The following is a 13,865-nucleotide window of genomic DNA, read 5'->3' as shown; positions in this document are numbered from 1 at the left end:
ATATAATCCCTTTAACCAAATATTATAAATTAAACTAGAGGCATGTAATGTGTCACCCTCATCATAGTTTAATCCAAGTTTTCTTGATCAATGAGTAGACTATCATATCAAATCAACATTTGAGCGTGGCCATGCATTTCATAGTCTAGCTCACACAAGAGGCCAATAATATCACTCCTAAAATAGGAGGGTTAAATCCCATCTAGATCATTCATATTTCTCATATGATTCATAATATACCCAATGTCCACTTTTATCATTACCCGGTCAAGGATAAATTTTAATGGAACCAATGTATGTTAATTCTCGTATAGAAATATAATGACTTCAGGTCTAAGGACCATTACATCATTATCACTGTGAGAGTTACTTATGACACAACAGACATATTGAATCTCACATTGGGTCTGTCCAGCACCATGTACATATATATCTGCCTGTGTTTTTGACTTTAGTATCACTATACCTATGATCAATGAGATGTGATCATCAGTCAACAAACACACCAGTCTTAATGCATTATTATTGTCCCTTAATAATAATACTCGACTAGGGACCTTTAGGAATATTGATACTTTTCTCATAATCTCATTTCTAAGTCACGTACTTAGAGATATAGAATTGCATATCATATTCCAAGGACATTTATTAATCTAATATTTATATCGCAGTAAATTAAGAATTAATAAATTATAAAGAGAATAATCGATAGAACATAAACATTAATAATCCTAATGTCTTAAACTAAAATATCATAGTGTTGTCTCTAGGGCACAAACACTAACAATCTCCCACTTGTACTAGAGCCAATCACCCATGTATCTAATACTCATGGAACTAGTATGACCATCGTACTTCTGCTGCGACAAAGCCTTAATCAGTTGGTCTGCAACACTATCATTACTATGCACTTTACATTTATATCTCCTTAATCATTAATCTCATTAATAAGGCGATATTGCCTAAGGACATGCCTAAATAATCTCCATGGCTGTTTCAAAAAAAATATCAATATATTTGGCTTCCATAGAATCATCAATATTCTTGCTGTGAACTATTCAAGGTAATATCAATTATATTTAGACAAAACACAAAACAGAAATAAACTCGTAATCATCCTTGTCTGTCCAAAAATTAGGTTCAGAAACTAGTATCAGTGTAACCCTTTACAACCAGTTCCTTATCTTCTCCATACACCAAAAATATATCTTTAGTCCTCTTTCAGTACTTAAAAATATTCTTGAAAACTATCAAGTGACCCTTACCTGGATTAGACTGGTATCTGATCGTCATGCTCAAAGGATACGAAACATCAAGATAAATACATATCATTGTACATAATATAGATCCAATTGCTGACGCATCTGGAACTTTATCAAACTGCCCTTTCATCTAATGATTTAAGGGGCAATTATCTTTTGAGATAACTATCCCATAAGACATCGAAACATATCCTTTATTTGTCTCTTGCATCATAAAATGATGTAATACTTTATCATTGTATGTACTCCGACTAGGTCGATTAATCTTTTCAATCTATCTCTATAGATCTTGATCCCTAATATATAGGTAGCATCACCTAAGTCTTTCACCGAGAAACTATTTCTCAACCAAGTCTTAACAGCATGTAGAGAAGGTATGACATTCCTTATTTGTTATATGTCATCTACATATAATACTAGGAATATCACATGGCTCCCACTAACCTTCTTGCAAACAGATGGTTCATCTTCATTTTGAATAAAGCCAAACTATTTAACCGTTTCATCAAAATGAATATTCATTCTCCTTGAGGCTTGCTTTAATCTATACATAGATAGAAGAAACTTACAAACTATCTTAGCAAACTTTGGTTCGACAAAACCCTCATGTTGTATAATATATACATCATCTTCAAGGCTCCCATATAAGAAAGCAGTTTTGACATCCATTTTCCAAATCTCATAGTCAAAGTAAGCAACTATTGCTAACAAAATCCTGATGGACTTCACCATAGTAACCGGTGAAAAAGTCTCATCATAGTCTATACCATGAATTTGTTTGAAACTTTTTGCCACTAGTCGCGTCTTATAGGTCTGTACTTTACCATTCATGTCAATTTTCTTCTTGAAAACCCACTTGCACCCTATAGTTTTTAGCCCTTCGAGTGGATCAACTAAAGTCAATACTTTATTTTGATACATGGATTCCATCTCGGATTTCATGGCCTCTAGCCATCTCTCGGAGTCTAAACTGTTCATAGCATCTTGGTAGGTGAGAAGCTTATCATTATCCGTAAGCATCACATCACCATCTTGAGTCAAAAGAAATTCATAATTTCTCCTGAGCTCATGGTGAATCCTACTAGATCTACGAATAACATGTGTTTCTTGGACAAGATTACTTTTAACATTTTGATGTACATCCTGATCTTATTCCAACTCTGATTCAATGTTATCATGCGGTTCTCGATCTTCATCGAGATGTATTATCCTCCCACTGATTTTCTTAGAAAGTAGTTCTCCCTCAAGAAATACAGCGGCCCGAGCAACAAACACTTTGTTCCTGGAAGGATTATAAAAACTATACCCTAGTCTCACTTGGGTATCCCACAAAATAGCATCTATCTAATTTTGGTACAAGCTTGTTAGAGGCTAAACGTTTTACAAACTCTTCACATCCCCAAATTTTCATAATGACATGCTTTGACATTTATCACTCTATATCTCATACGGAGTATTTTGAACCGCTTTAGTCGGAACTTGGTTAAGTGTATATGCAACCGTATCTAGAGCATAACCCTAGAAACTGGATGGAAGATCCGCCTAACTCATCATCGATCACACTATGTCCAACAAGGTACAATTTCTCCTCTCAGGATCTCTATTCCTTTGAGGTGTTCCAAAAGGAGTAAGTTATGATACACTATTACACTCCTTCAAGAAACTCTTGAAATTGAGGCTTAAGTATTCTCCTCCACGATCTGATCGTAGAACTTTTATACTTTCCTCTATTTGTTTTTCTACTTCAGCCTTATATTCTTTGAACATTTCAAAAGAATTAGATTTATTCTTCATAAGAAACACATATCAATATCTACTGAAATCATCAGTAAATGTTATGAAGTTGTACAAGCCACCCCTTTCCATCATACGCATTCGACCACATACATCATTATGTATAAGGCATAATCGTTCGATGGCCCTTTCACCTAATCAGGTAAAAGAAGCTTTAGTCATTTTGTCAATGAGATAAAGTTCGCATCTTCCGTATGATTCAAAATCAAACTTATCCAAGTATTCATCTATATGTAACTCAGAAATGCGTTTCTCATTAATATGGCTTAACGACAATGCTAGAGGTAATGTTTGATTTGCGTCAACTTAGAACATATAAATTGTTAACTAATTGTGCAACATTATAAGTCTTATCATTGAAATAGAATAAACAACTATTGTTTATTTAATTAAAATGAAAACCTTTCTTGTCCTGACAAGAAATTGACTTAATGTATCCTCTAAAGGCAGGCATGTAATGATAATTTATCAATTTCTCAATCTCGCCTTATGGGCAACATTAGGTATCGAGTTCCTTCAACTAGAGCAAAAACTTTTGCTCCAATTTTAACCCTATACCTGAAGCTTGACCGTTGCTAGTCTTCTTCTTTAGATCTTCCAAGTAAGCTTGACAATTTAACTTCCATTTATCCAGTTATTTCCACATAAATGACAATCATCTCCTTTAGCAATACCACTATTAGCCCTTTGGGATTGGACTTTGGTTTGGCACCGAATAAGATCAAATCTTCACCTTTCCTGTCCACTTTCCTTTCCCATTTGCATTCCATGTGTACATCATCAATATGGACGTAATTCATGCCTTTACCATGTTATTTTCAGCAGTTCTAAACATGCTTAACAACTCAGTGAGTGTTCTGTCTATCTCATTCCTTTTGTTCTTAACAAACTGAGAATAAAAGTTGTTCAAAGATCGTTTGATCAAATCAAGCTGAGTCTCTAGACCATTCTTGAAACCCAAAATATCAAGGTACAAAATGCCTATCACCTTTAGAACATGTAGTCCAACCGGATATGATTCTCCCATTAATGCAAAAGTATGGTGCCTTATTATTGTCAAATCTTTTTGACGAGCCTATCCTTCAAACATATTTTGAAGGTGCTCAATCATATCATAAGCATCATTATGCTCTTGTTGCTTCTAAAGCTCAGCACTCATAATTACAAGCATGAGAACTGAAACATCAGTTGCCTAGTTAATTTGCTTCTGGTAAGCATTTTGTTCTACACATGTTTCATTCTCAGCTAGAAGAAATAAGAGAGGTGTTTGAGTGACATCCTTGAACCCGAGGACAATCCTCAAGTTCCCATGTCAATCGAGGAAATTATTTCATTTCAGCTTGTCCTTCTCAAGGACTATTACATAGATAAGTTATTTGTGTTATTTGTCATTTGATATCTACAATATTAAAGTACATAAAATGACTTAGTCTACAGATGATCATTAAATTATGTTCAAGTGATTATTCATATATATATATTCACAATATATATCTCCCACTATTTTTATCAAATCAATAGACCTAACTATTAATTCAGAAAAATATCTTCTATATCCTTTCTAGTGAGCCAAGATCCATATTTCACCACGTGTTAGGTTAGCTTTGGATTTTCTCCTAAAACATGATTATTTAGGTAGAAAACATTTGTCAATTATATCAACTATATAACTCTTGGATAGCTTGGTGGAACAACATTTGTTCATATTTATCTAATAAATCTCGCCAAACTCTATGCCTCTAAGTTCACAATCCTATTGTGATAACTTATTTAAGTCAAACCCAATAGTCAAAAAGTATCAATATACTTCAACACATCTCCCATGATAGATAGGAGTACTTCGCTTTGGCGAACCCACTCCTGGTCGATCTAGGGGTTAACGCATTGGACTCAGTGCAAGGCATCTGATCAACTTAATATTAACTTTAGGGTTTTGTTAATTTTAAAACGATCATGATTCCATCATAAAGAGATTCCCAATTTTTCCTTGAATAAAATATTTCAAATCAATATTCGTTAATGGTTTGATTTCCAGGTAATGAGGGAGTCACAACGGTCTCGCTTAAAACCCACATCCTTACAAGTTCAATGAACTCACTTTTGACAAAATCGCCCCATCTCAGAAACAAAGAAAATTTGTATTTTATTCCGTGTTTCATAAACATGAGAATCTCATAATTGTTTATTCATTTTAAAATCTTGAGTCATTACCAATTTTATCTTGTTTAGCAAGCATGGCATGGGTCGTATCTAATACATACATCCTTAATCTAATTAAGCATGCATCTTTATAAACTACTCTACACATACATTCATCATATGCGCATTATATGTAAAGTACAATAAATAAACGTGGTTGGTTATGGCTTCATCCTATGTGATCTTTCTCAAGCTAATAACAAAGATCTAGGTCAATCTAAGGTGGAAAATAAATACAGGCTAACTATTACATGTCTTCTTTCTTGTATCTCCGTGTGGGATTACCCTTGATCTTCAAATCTTCATGTATTCATGTAAATTAAAAGAATGAAATATGAAAACTAATCTAATGAATTTACAAGAAGAACTCGAGTTACATTCGAGATTTAATAATTACAAGATTAAACGACATGCAAGCTGTATTTGAAAAACCAAAACCATTAACCTAAGGTCATAAGACATAACCATCCACCATGCTCAATTAACATAAAATAACATGTTAAAACACATAATCTGATCTTAACATATCATACCCATCATGATCTAATCATAAAAACCAAATATTAAAAAAATCAGAAAATTCGAAATTAAATCTTATAACATTAAATCGCAGATTACAGGGCCTAAACGATGTTAAACGCCTTACAGATCAGTCGATGATAGCTTTATCTATCAGTTACGTTCAGACGCTCGAGTCCATATGAAATAGCGTATACGTTCGTCGAAATCGGACACCCAACACAGATTTCAGCAAATTCGCTGCATCCAATTCAGAATCGTATCAAATACGATTCTTATAATAAGAACAAACACAGAACATGTATATATCAGTATATATACAGATTATATAACCATCATATGATTATACAACTCTCATGAATATCATATATTCAAAACATATATATACATATGCATATATAAACATAACAACATGTAAAACATACAAAATCGCATACATAACCGTTATGGAATATTGTATACATGTTATCATCATAAAACCAATAAACACATAAATAAAATAAACACTTTTCACAAGTAGCTCTAATGCCATTGATGGGTTTCGAGCACATAAAACGCAACGGAAACATTAATTAAAAACGTAAAAAAATCAGAATTTTCGAAACCTGCCGCAGGATCCATGCGAAAAACATATATTTAATTCGTAGATCAGATTGTTTACCTTAAGAAGATTTACCAATTGGTTGACTAATGGAGATCCAAAGCTTGTTCAATCACCACGCATCCCGCTCTCGCGATCTACGCTCTATCGGTATCCACATGAATGCTTGAACTCAAGGATTGAATGTATACTAGCACAAACCCATTTCTTCTTGCTCTCCCCATCTTCTCTCTTGGTGGCTAGGGTTTTAGTAAAAGTCTTGCACACAAAATCAGCCACACAAGAGATATTATATAGAGAGTAGAAAAATGAATTATAACTCTTAACTAATTAGAAGCTATTATTAATTCAAAATTCCTATTTGTATTATAATTAAGTCTCACTTAATTATTTAACAAATAAATTTCATAATTAATATTAGTAAATTCGAATATTAATATTTATCTAATTAATTAAGCCATACTTAATTAATATTATAAATAATTCAAATTACTTTAATATAATTTAAATCCAATTTAAATTAAATAATCCTTCAAGCATTCTTAGTGTGTGGCCCTATAGGTTATTATTATGTTGGCAACGAATTTTAAATCTAATTTAAAATCGTAAACAATGAGCGGCATCTAGTAATACATCATTGCTACCCAAGTAATAATAATTGAATCGGTGATCGATTAAACTTTTTGTGAATAATGTACAATGTAATATAATCCCTTTAACCAAATATTATAGATTAAACTAGAGGCATGTAATGTGTCATCCTCATCATAGTTTAATCTAAGTTTCCTTGATCAATGAGTCGACTATCATATCAAATCAATATTTGAGCATGGCCATGCATTTCATAGTCTAGCTCACACAAGAGGCCAATAATATCACTCCTAAAATAGGAGGGTTAAATCTCATCTAGATCATTCATATTTCTCATACGATTCATAATATACCCAATGTCCACTTTTATCATTACCCGGTCAAGGATAAATTTTAATGGAACCAATGTATATTAATTCTCGTATAGAAATATAATGACTTCAGGTCTAAGGACCATTACATCATTATCACTGTGAGAGTTACTTATGACACAACAGACATGTAGAAACTCACATTGGGTCTGTCCAGCACCATGTACATATATATATGCCTGTGTTTTCGACTTTAGTATCACTATACCTATGATCAATGAGATGTGATCATCAGTCAACAAACACATCAGTCTTAATGCATTATTATTGTTCCTTAATAATAATACTCGACTAGGGACCTTTAGGAATATTGATACTTTTCTCATAATCTCATTTCTAAGTCACGCACTTAGAGATATAGAATTGCATATCATATTCCAAGGACATTTATTAATCTAACATTTAGATCGCAGTAAATTAAGAATTAATAAATTATAAAGAGAATAATCGATAGAACATAAATATTAATAATCTTAATGTCTTAAACTAAAACATCATAGTGTTATCTCTAGGGCACAAACACTAACAAACCATATATTGTTGCATAAGTGCATATTCTGTTTAAACCAGTCTCTGTGGGAACAAACTTTAATTTAATCTATACCACTTGTGATCGCGTACGCTTGCGTGTATTTTTGCGTTTGAATTACAGCGAACAAGTTTTTGGCGCCGTTGCCGGGGACTCGGTGTTAAATTTAGTTTATGCACTTGTCATCGGTGGTCGCTAAAGTTCACTGACTCGGATTATTTTCTCACAAGGTTTACTTTAGTTGTGTGTTTCAGGTACTCTAGTTTTTATTGCAATGGGAGAACCAGCAGCAGATACGAAATCTTTGATGGATTATTCTTAATCGAAAATCATTGACATCCAGACTCTCATTGTCAGAACATCCATTGCTGATAATACCTTTGAAATCAAGTCTAGCACAATTCAATGGGTACAGAATTCAGTCCAGTTTGAGGGTTCGCCAATGGAAGATCCCTATACATACATTAGGGATTTCATAGAGATCTGCGACACCTTTAGGTTCAATGGTGTGTCTGAGAATGCAGTGAAACTGAGAGTTTTCCCATTCTCTGTGAGGGACAAGGCTAAGAGTTGGTTACACTCTCTACCAGCTGGTTCGATTGCTACTTGGAAAGATCTTGCTCAAAAGTTTCTAACTAAATTCTTCCATATGGCGAAGATAGCTGCAATCAGGAATGCTTTTACTCAATTTGCGCAGATTTTGGGAGAATCTCTATGTGAAGCTTGGGAGCACTACAAGGAGATGCTTAGGAAGTGTCCTCATTATGGAATTCCTAATCGGATGATCATTAATTGCTTCTCTAACGGTTTGGGAGCACAATCAAGACCCATGCTCGATGCATCATCAGGTGGAGCATTATGGGCAAAGAGTTGTAATGAAACTTATGATCTAATTGAACTGATGGCTGCTAATGAATATTAGTATCAAACCCAGAGATTGCCACATGACAAGGTAGCAGGAGTTCTTGAAGTGGATACAGCTACGGCTATCACTGCTCAACTAAAGGCGTTGTCTATGAAGATCGATTCTCTGGCTAACTATGGTGTTAATCAGATAACCAGTGTTTGTGATATGTGTGCAGGTTCGTATGCGACAGAGCAATGTGCTATATCTAGTGAATCAGCTCAGTTTGTGAGCAACTTTCAGAGATCGCAGCAACCAATTCCAAACACTTATCATCTTTACAACTGGAATCATCCTAACTTTAGCTGGAGCAACAATCAGAATGCGATGCAACAGCCGTTCCAGCAGTTTGGAAATAAGCAATTTAATCCTCCTGATTTTCAGCAACAATTTGCACCAAGAAAACAACTTCAATTTCAACAACAAACTCATGGAGGTGCATGTCAATCTTTGAATGAAAAATCTGAATTGGAGGAGTTGAGGCTTATGTGCAAAAACTAGGCTCTTATATGCAAAAGCCAGGCTGTTTCTATCAAGACTCTGGAGAACCAAATAGGGTAAATTGCTAACGCCTTATTGAATCGACCACCAGGAATTGCTTCCTAGTGATACCGAATTCAATCTAGGCAAGAGGGAAGTTAAAGAACAGGTGAATTCCATCACCTTGAGGTCTGGAAAGGTCGCAAGCCCCCAAATTCAGCATGACGAAGAGTCTGAAAATTCTGTCCAGAATGTAGGTGCGTCTGCACCCTTTCCAATTCCATTAAATGAGATTGTAGCTAAAAAAGTTGTGTAGAAGGATGCCGAGGTGGAACCGAAGAAGAAAGCTGATGCAAACAATCCTCCTGACGGTAATACAGGGGATAAAAAAGTCTATCCACCTCCTCCATATCCTAAAAAACTTCAGAAGAAGAAGTTAGATAAGAAATTTACCAAGTTTCTGGAAGTTTTCAAGAAGTTGCACATTAACAAACCGTTTGCTGAAGCTCTAGAACAAATGCCGAGCTATGCAAAGTTCATGAAAGGTATTCTATCGCAAAAGGTGAAGCTTGAGGAGTTGGAAACCGTTGCTCTAATGGAGCAGTGCAGAGTTGTGTTTCACAGAAGTTGCCTCCGAAGTTTAAAGATCCTGGAAGTTTCACTATTCCTTGCACTATTGGAAACTTGTCATTCGACAAATTCTTGTGTGATTTGGGAGCTAGCATCAATCAGATGCCCTTGTCTATCTTCAAGAAGCTTAGTCTACCTAATTCGAAACCGACATACATATCATTACAACTAGCTGATCGTTCCATCGCGTATCCACGAGGTATAGTGGAGGATTTCTTGGTCAAGGTGGACAAACTCGTCTTCTTTGCTGATTTTGTAATTCTGGATTTTGAGGAAGATGAGAAGATTCCCATCATATTGGGAAGACCATTCTTGGCTATAGGTCGAACTATGATCGATGTGCAAAAAGGAGAGCTTGCGACAAAGGTGCAAGATCAGAAGGTCACTTTTAATGTGTTTCACGGAAATAAAGTTACCCACAGATAAAGAGGAGTGCTTTAAAGTAGAGCGGGTTGACACTGTCATGAATTCGGAGCTTGAACAATTGCCAAAGTCAGATACTTTAGAGAGATCCTTAATAGGGGAATCAGTTATTGAAGATGAAGAAGGAGCAGAGCAACTGCAGGTTTTGAATGCACCTCCGTGGAAGAGGAAGTTGGATATGCCACTCGATTCTCTTGGATTAGCAGAGTTGAAAATTTCTCAGGAGCGTCTCGAGCCGTCTATTGAAGAAGCTCCCACACTTGGGCTCAAACCGCTGCCAGATCATTAGAGTTATGCATTTTGAGGTGCACCCCCTGATAAGGGGTTGGAATATATATATGATAATCTAAAGGGTGACCGGAGGAATCCTTCCGTGCCTATAGAAGGTTCTTCTCATACGGAAGCAGGTAGTTGATAGGACTGGTGTTGGTGATGAGCAGTACAAGCGATTGACTAGGCGTATGGAGGCCTTGCACGACATTCATAGTCATTTTGCTGCAGATTTGACACAGGATTTGGGCACTATTTTCCGGGCCACTGGTGTCGAGGTGGATTGGCCTGTATTCAGAGCTGATTTTGTTTACCCACCACCTGATTCTCCACCCGAGAAGGGTGATCCTCCTAACGACTAGGTATGCCTTGAATCCTTATTATTACCTTCAATGAGGACATTTAATATTTTGAGTTTGGGGGTGATAATATAAGGATGAGTAGTTGTGTGTAGTGTCCATATAGATTCATGTTGCATGTATAGTTGTATTTCATTCATATTTTTGCATGATTGTTCATATAGATTCATGTTGCATGTATAATTATATTTCATTCATATTTTTGCATGATTGTTCATATAGGACATATTTGATTGTGTTATTATGTGAGTCCATGTAGTTGCATTTGCATGCATATAACATGATCCCTTAGGTTGAGTTGTTTATGATTGATTGGTTGATGTTGATGTGAGTGTAGTGATGATGAATAAATGGATGTTTAAGTATTAATGAATTGATTTGCATGCCCAGTAAAAAAATCACAGGTCTTATAGGTTACTTTTGAGCTAGATCATGATCATACTTGTTTATTTGTTGAGATTTAATCACTTGGTTATATTTAGAATTTTTGTTATTCTCGTAATGATGTAAAAACACTGAATTTTAATATGGAGAAAAACTTGGATTTCATTGTTAGTTGTGAATAAGGCTAGACGTCAAATGGCTAGTAGCCGGTTCATATTTTTATGAGTAGTCTAGGGTTGAATGAGATGGAGCGAAGCACACTCATTTAGAAATCATTGAGAACAAAAAAAAAGAAAAAAAGAAAAGAAAAAAGTATGTGTTATGCATAATTGACCAAGGGTGAGCTCTTTAAAACTCTAGCAATTAAGTTCTAGGGGACTTTGTGCCTAGTGACCTAAGGCTTTAATAGTCTGGGATCCGCCAACCTAACGCTCGCTACATGGGTATTATTGTATAAGTCTCGTGGGACCTCACTCATTGCACGGTCAGATAAGCATCTTTGTTATGTGTTCAATAATAGCGTGAATCCTTGTATAACTCTAGTAGGAAGGAGGTGTTGTGAGTCATTATGCGTTTACCATCTATTATGTTTATAAACTCGTGATTGTTTTGATGAGAGACAAGTTATGGTTATTGATCTAGTATCGAGAGTATATCTGTTAAGCATCCACACATGCACGTTTCTGGTTTGTGAGTTGGTTTATGGGATTTATTCAAACTCTGTTGAAAAGTCATTGCCATCTTAGAGGCATTCTCTTGTTGGTTGGTTATGGTTATTCTGAGGGGATCGATTGCATTATCATTTAGTTGCATTCACGTAGTTGCATTCATGTATTAGGTTTGTTTTGTAGTTTTGAGTCTGTTTATGCTTGAGGAAAAGCATCGATTCAAGTTTGGGGGTGTGATAAGTAGATTTATATCTACTTGAAATGCTTCATTTCAGGCTTAAATTGGTGTTTTGGACTCAAGTATCTGGTATGTTTGATGTGTTTTTGTGTTTTTATATTGCAGGGCACTAGTTGGAAGAGAAAAGGGTTTTACAAGGATTTTATGATGATAAGGGATCATATTTTGAAGTCTAGGACATTCTCAAGTTGTAGAGAATATCGTTAGCTTCGCATGGGCAGTTGAATCGCCTAATTCTTACGAGCAGAACATAAGATACGACCAAAAGAAGAATTGTCAGAAAATCACCAGAAAGCTGGCGCGCCTGCGCCAGAAAAATCAGTAAAACCAGCGCGCCCGCAAGGATTTTAGCGCCCCGCGTGGCCCTTTTTGCCCCAGAATCCTGATTTTAGTAGAAATTGATGATTTTGAGGGTCCAGGTCCACCAGGGGCTTATATAAACCAACAAAAATATGTTTTTAATAACAAGGAGCCAAGGGAGAGCAATAACAAGACCTAGAGAGCACAAGACGGCTACGGAGAAGAAAACTTTTGTATTCTTTAATCTAGTCGATACTTGGATGCTTTTTTTCGATTTATTTTAAACCCTAGTACTCTTATATTATTTATTATCATGTTTTCATTGGAACCCATGGTGACGATGAGTTCGATTATGAATTAATCGTTGTCATGGGGTTCTAACGGATTTACTTATGGATTTCAATAGTTAATTGTTTTATAATCTTTAGTGTGTGGTGATTTATGATTTCCTACTTTGGTTGTGCTTATTCGTCTTTGATGTGTAGCTAACATTTAAGATTGTTTGTTAATCTCTATTAAAGCGACAGTGAATATAGAGGTTTAGAACTTTCCATGCTAGCATAGATTTATGTATGAATTGACATGCGTAATTCGTGGGTAATTTTAACCATCTTATTCACCCTATGTAATCAAGATATATAACTTGCTCTTAATCCATTATGTTTTCAATCTTTATAGACATATAGGGACTAAGCATAATTGGTGTCTATTCAACTTCTATCTTAATTGTGGATGTTTGATAGTAGGGTATACATATAACGAAAGTAAGCGCATACTAATTTTGTGTTATCTGATTAGTTGTCATCACCATCACATGCTAAGGTTAAAGACATAAACTTTGAGTGAAGTATTTAATGAAGTTAGAATTCCAAGTTTATTCTTATATAAGTAATTCAATCGTAATTCTCTTAGTTAATGTTATTTAGTATAATCTCTTAGTTAATTCAAAACTCAATTTCTTATTTATCTTAGCATTGAATGATAACCATATATTGTTGCATAAGTGCATATTTTTTTTAAAACAGCCTCTGTGGGAACGAACTTTAATTTAATCTATACTACTTGTGATCGCGTACGCTTGCGTGTATTTTCGCGTTTGAATTATAGCGAACAATAAGCTTCTTTCTTCTAAAAACTTACACACTTGTTTATTTCAAACTCTCAAACGGCGACCAACTCAAACACCCAAAGGGTAGTCATCCCCAAGGAAGGAACTAATTTCTTTGTCTTTGTTGAACCAACTCCAGCACCTGAAAAATTTAAGTGCTTTGTGAAATTTATTTCAGACTCTTACCTTGCTAGAGCCCTAACTGCAAGCCCCACTTTGTACCTAGATCTGCTAA

At 35.1% G+C, this 13,865-nt stretch overlaps 1 non-coding gene across 1 annotated transcript; it reads right to left on the bottom strand.

The window, feature by feature from the left end:
• Window positions 1-8,530: 8,530 nt before the first annotated feature.
• Window positions 8,531-8,637, bottom strand: LOC141715605 (small nucleolar RNA R71). The gene has a single exon (XR_012572361.1). It is a non-coding gene; the product is annotated as a small nucleolar RNA R71 (small nucleolar RNA).
• Between the last annotated feature and the right edge of the window lie 5,228 nt (window positions 8,638-13,865).

This window comes from Apium graveolens, chromosome 3 (assembly GCF_009905375.1).
Source record: "Apium graveolens cultivar Ventura chromosome 3, ASM990537v1, whole genome shotgun sequence".
Taxonomy (NCBI): domain Eukaryota; kingdom Viridiplantae; phylum Streptophyta; class Magnoliopsida; order Apiales; family Apiaceae; genus Apium; species Apium graveolens.
Note: the sequence above shows the minus strand (reverse complement) of the source record. Positions and strands in the feature narration are given on the sequence as shown.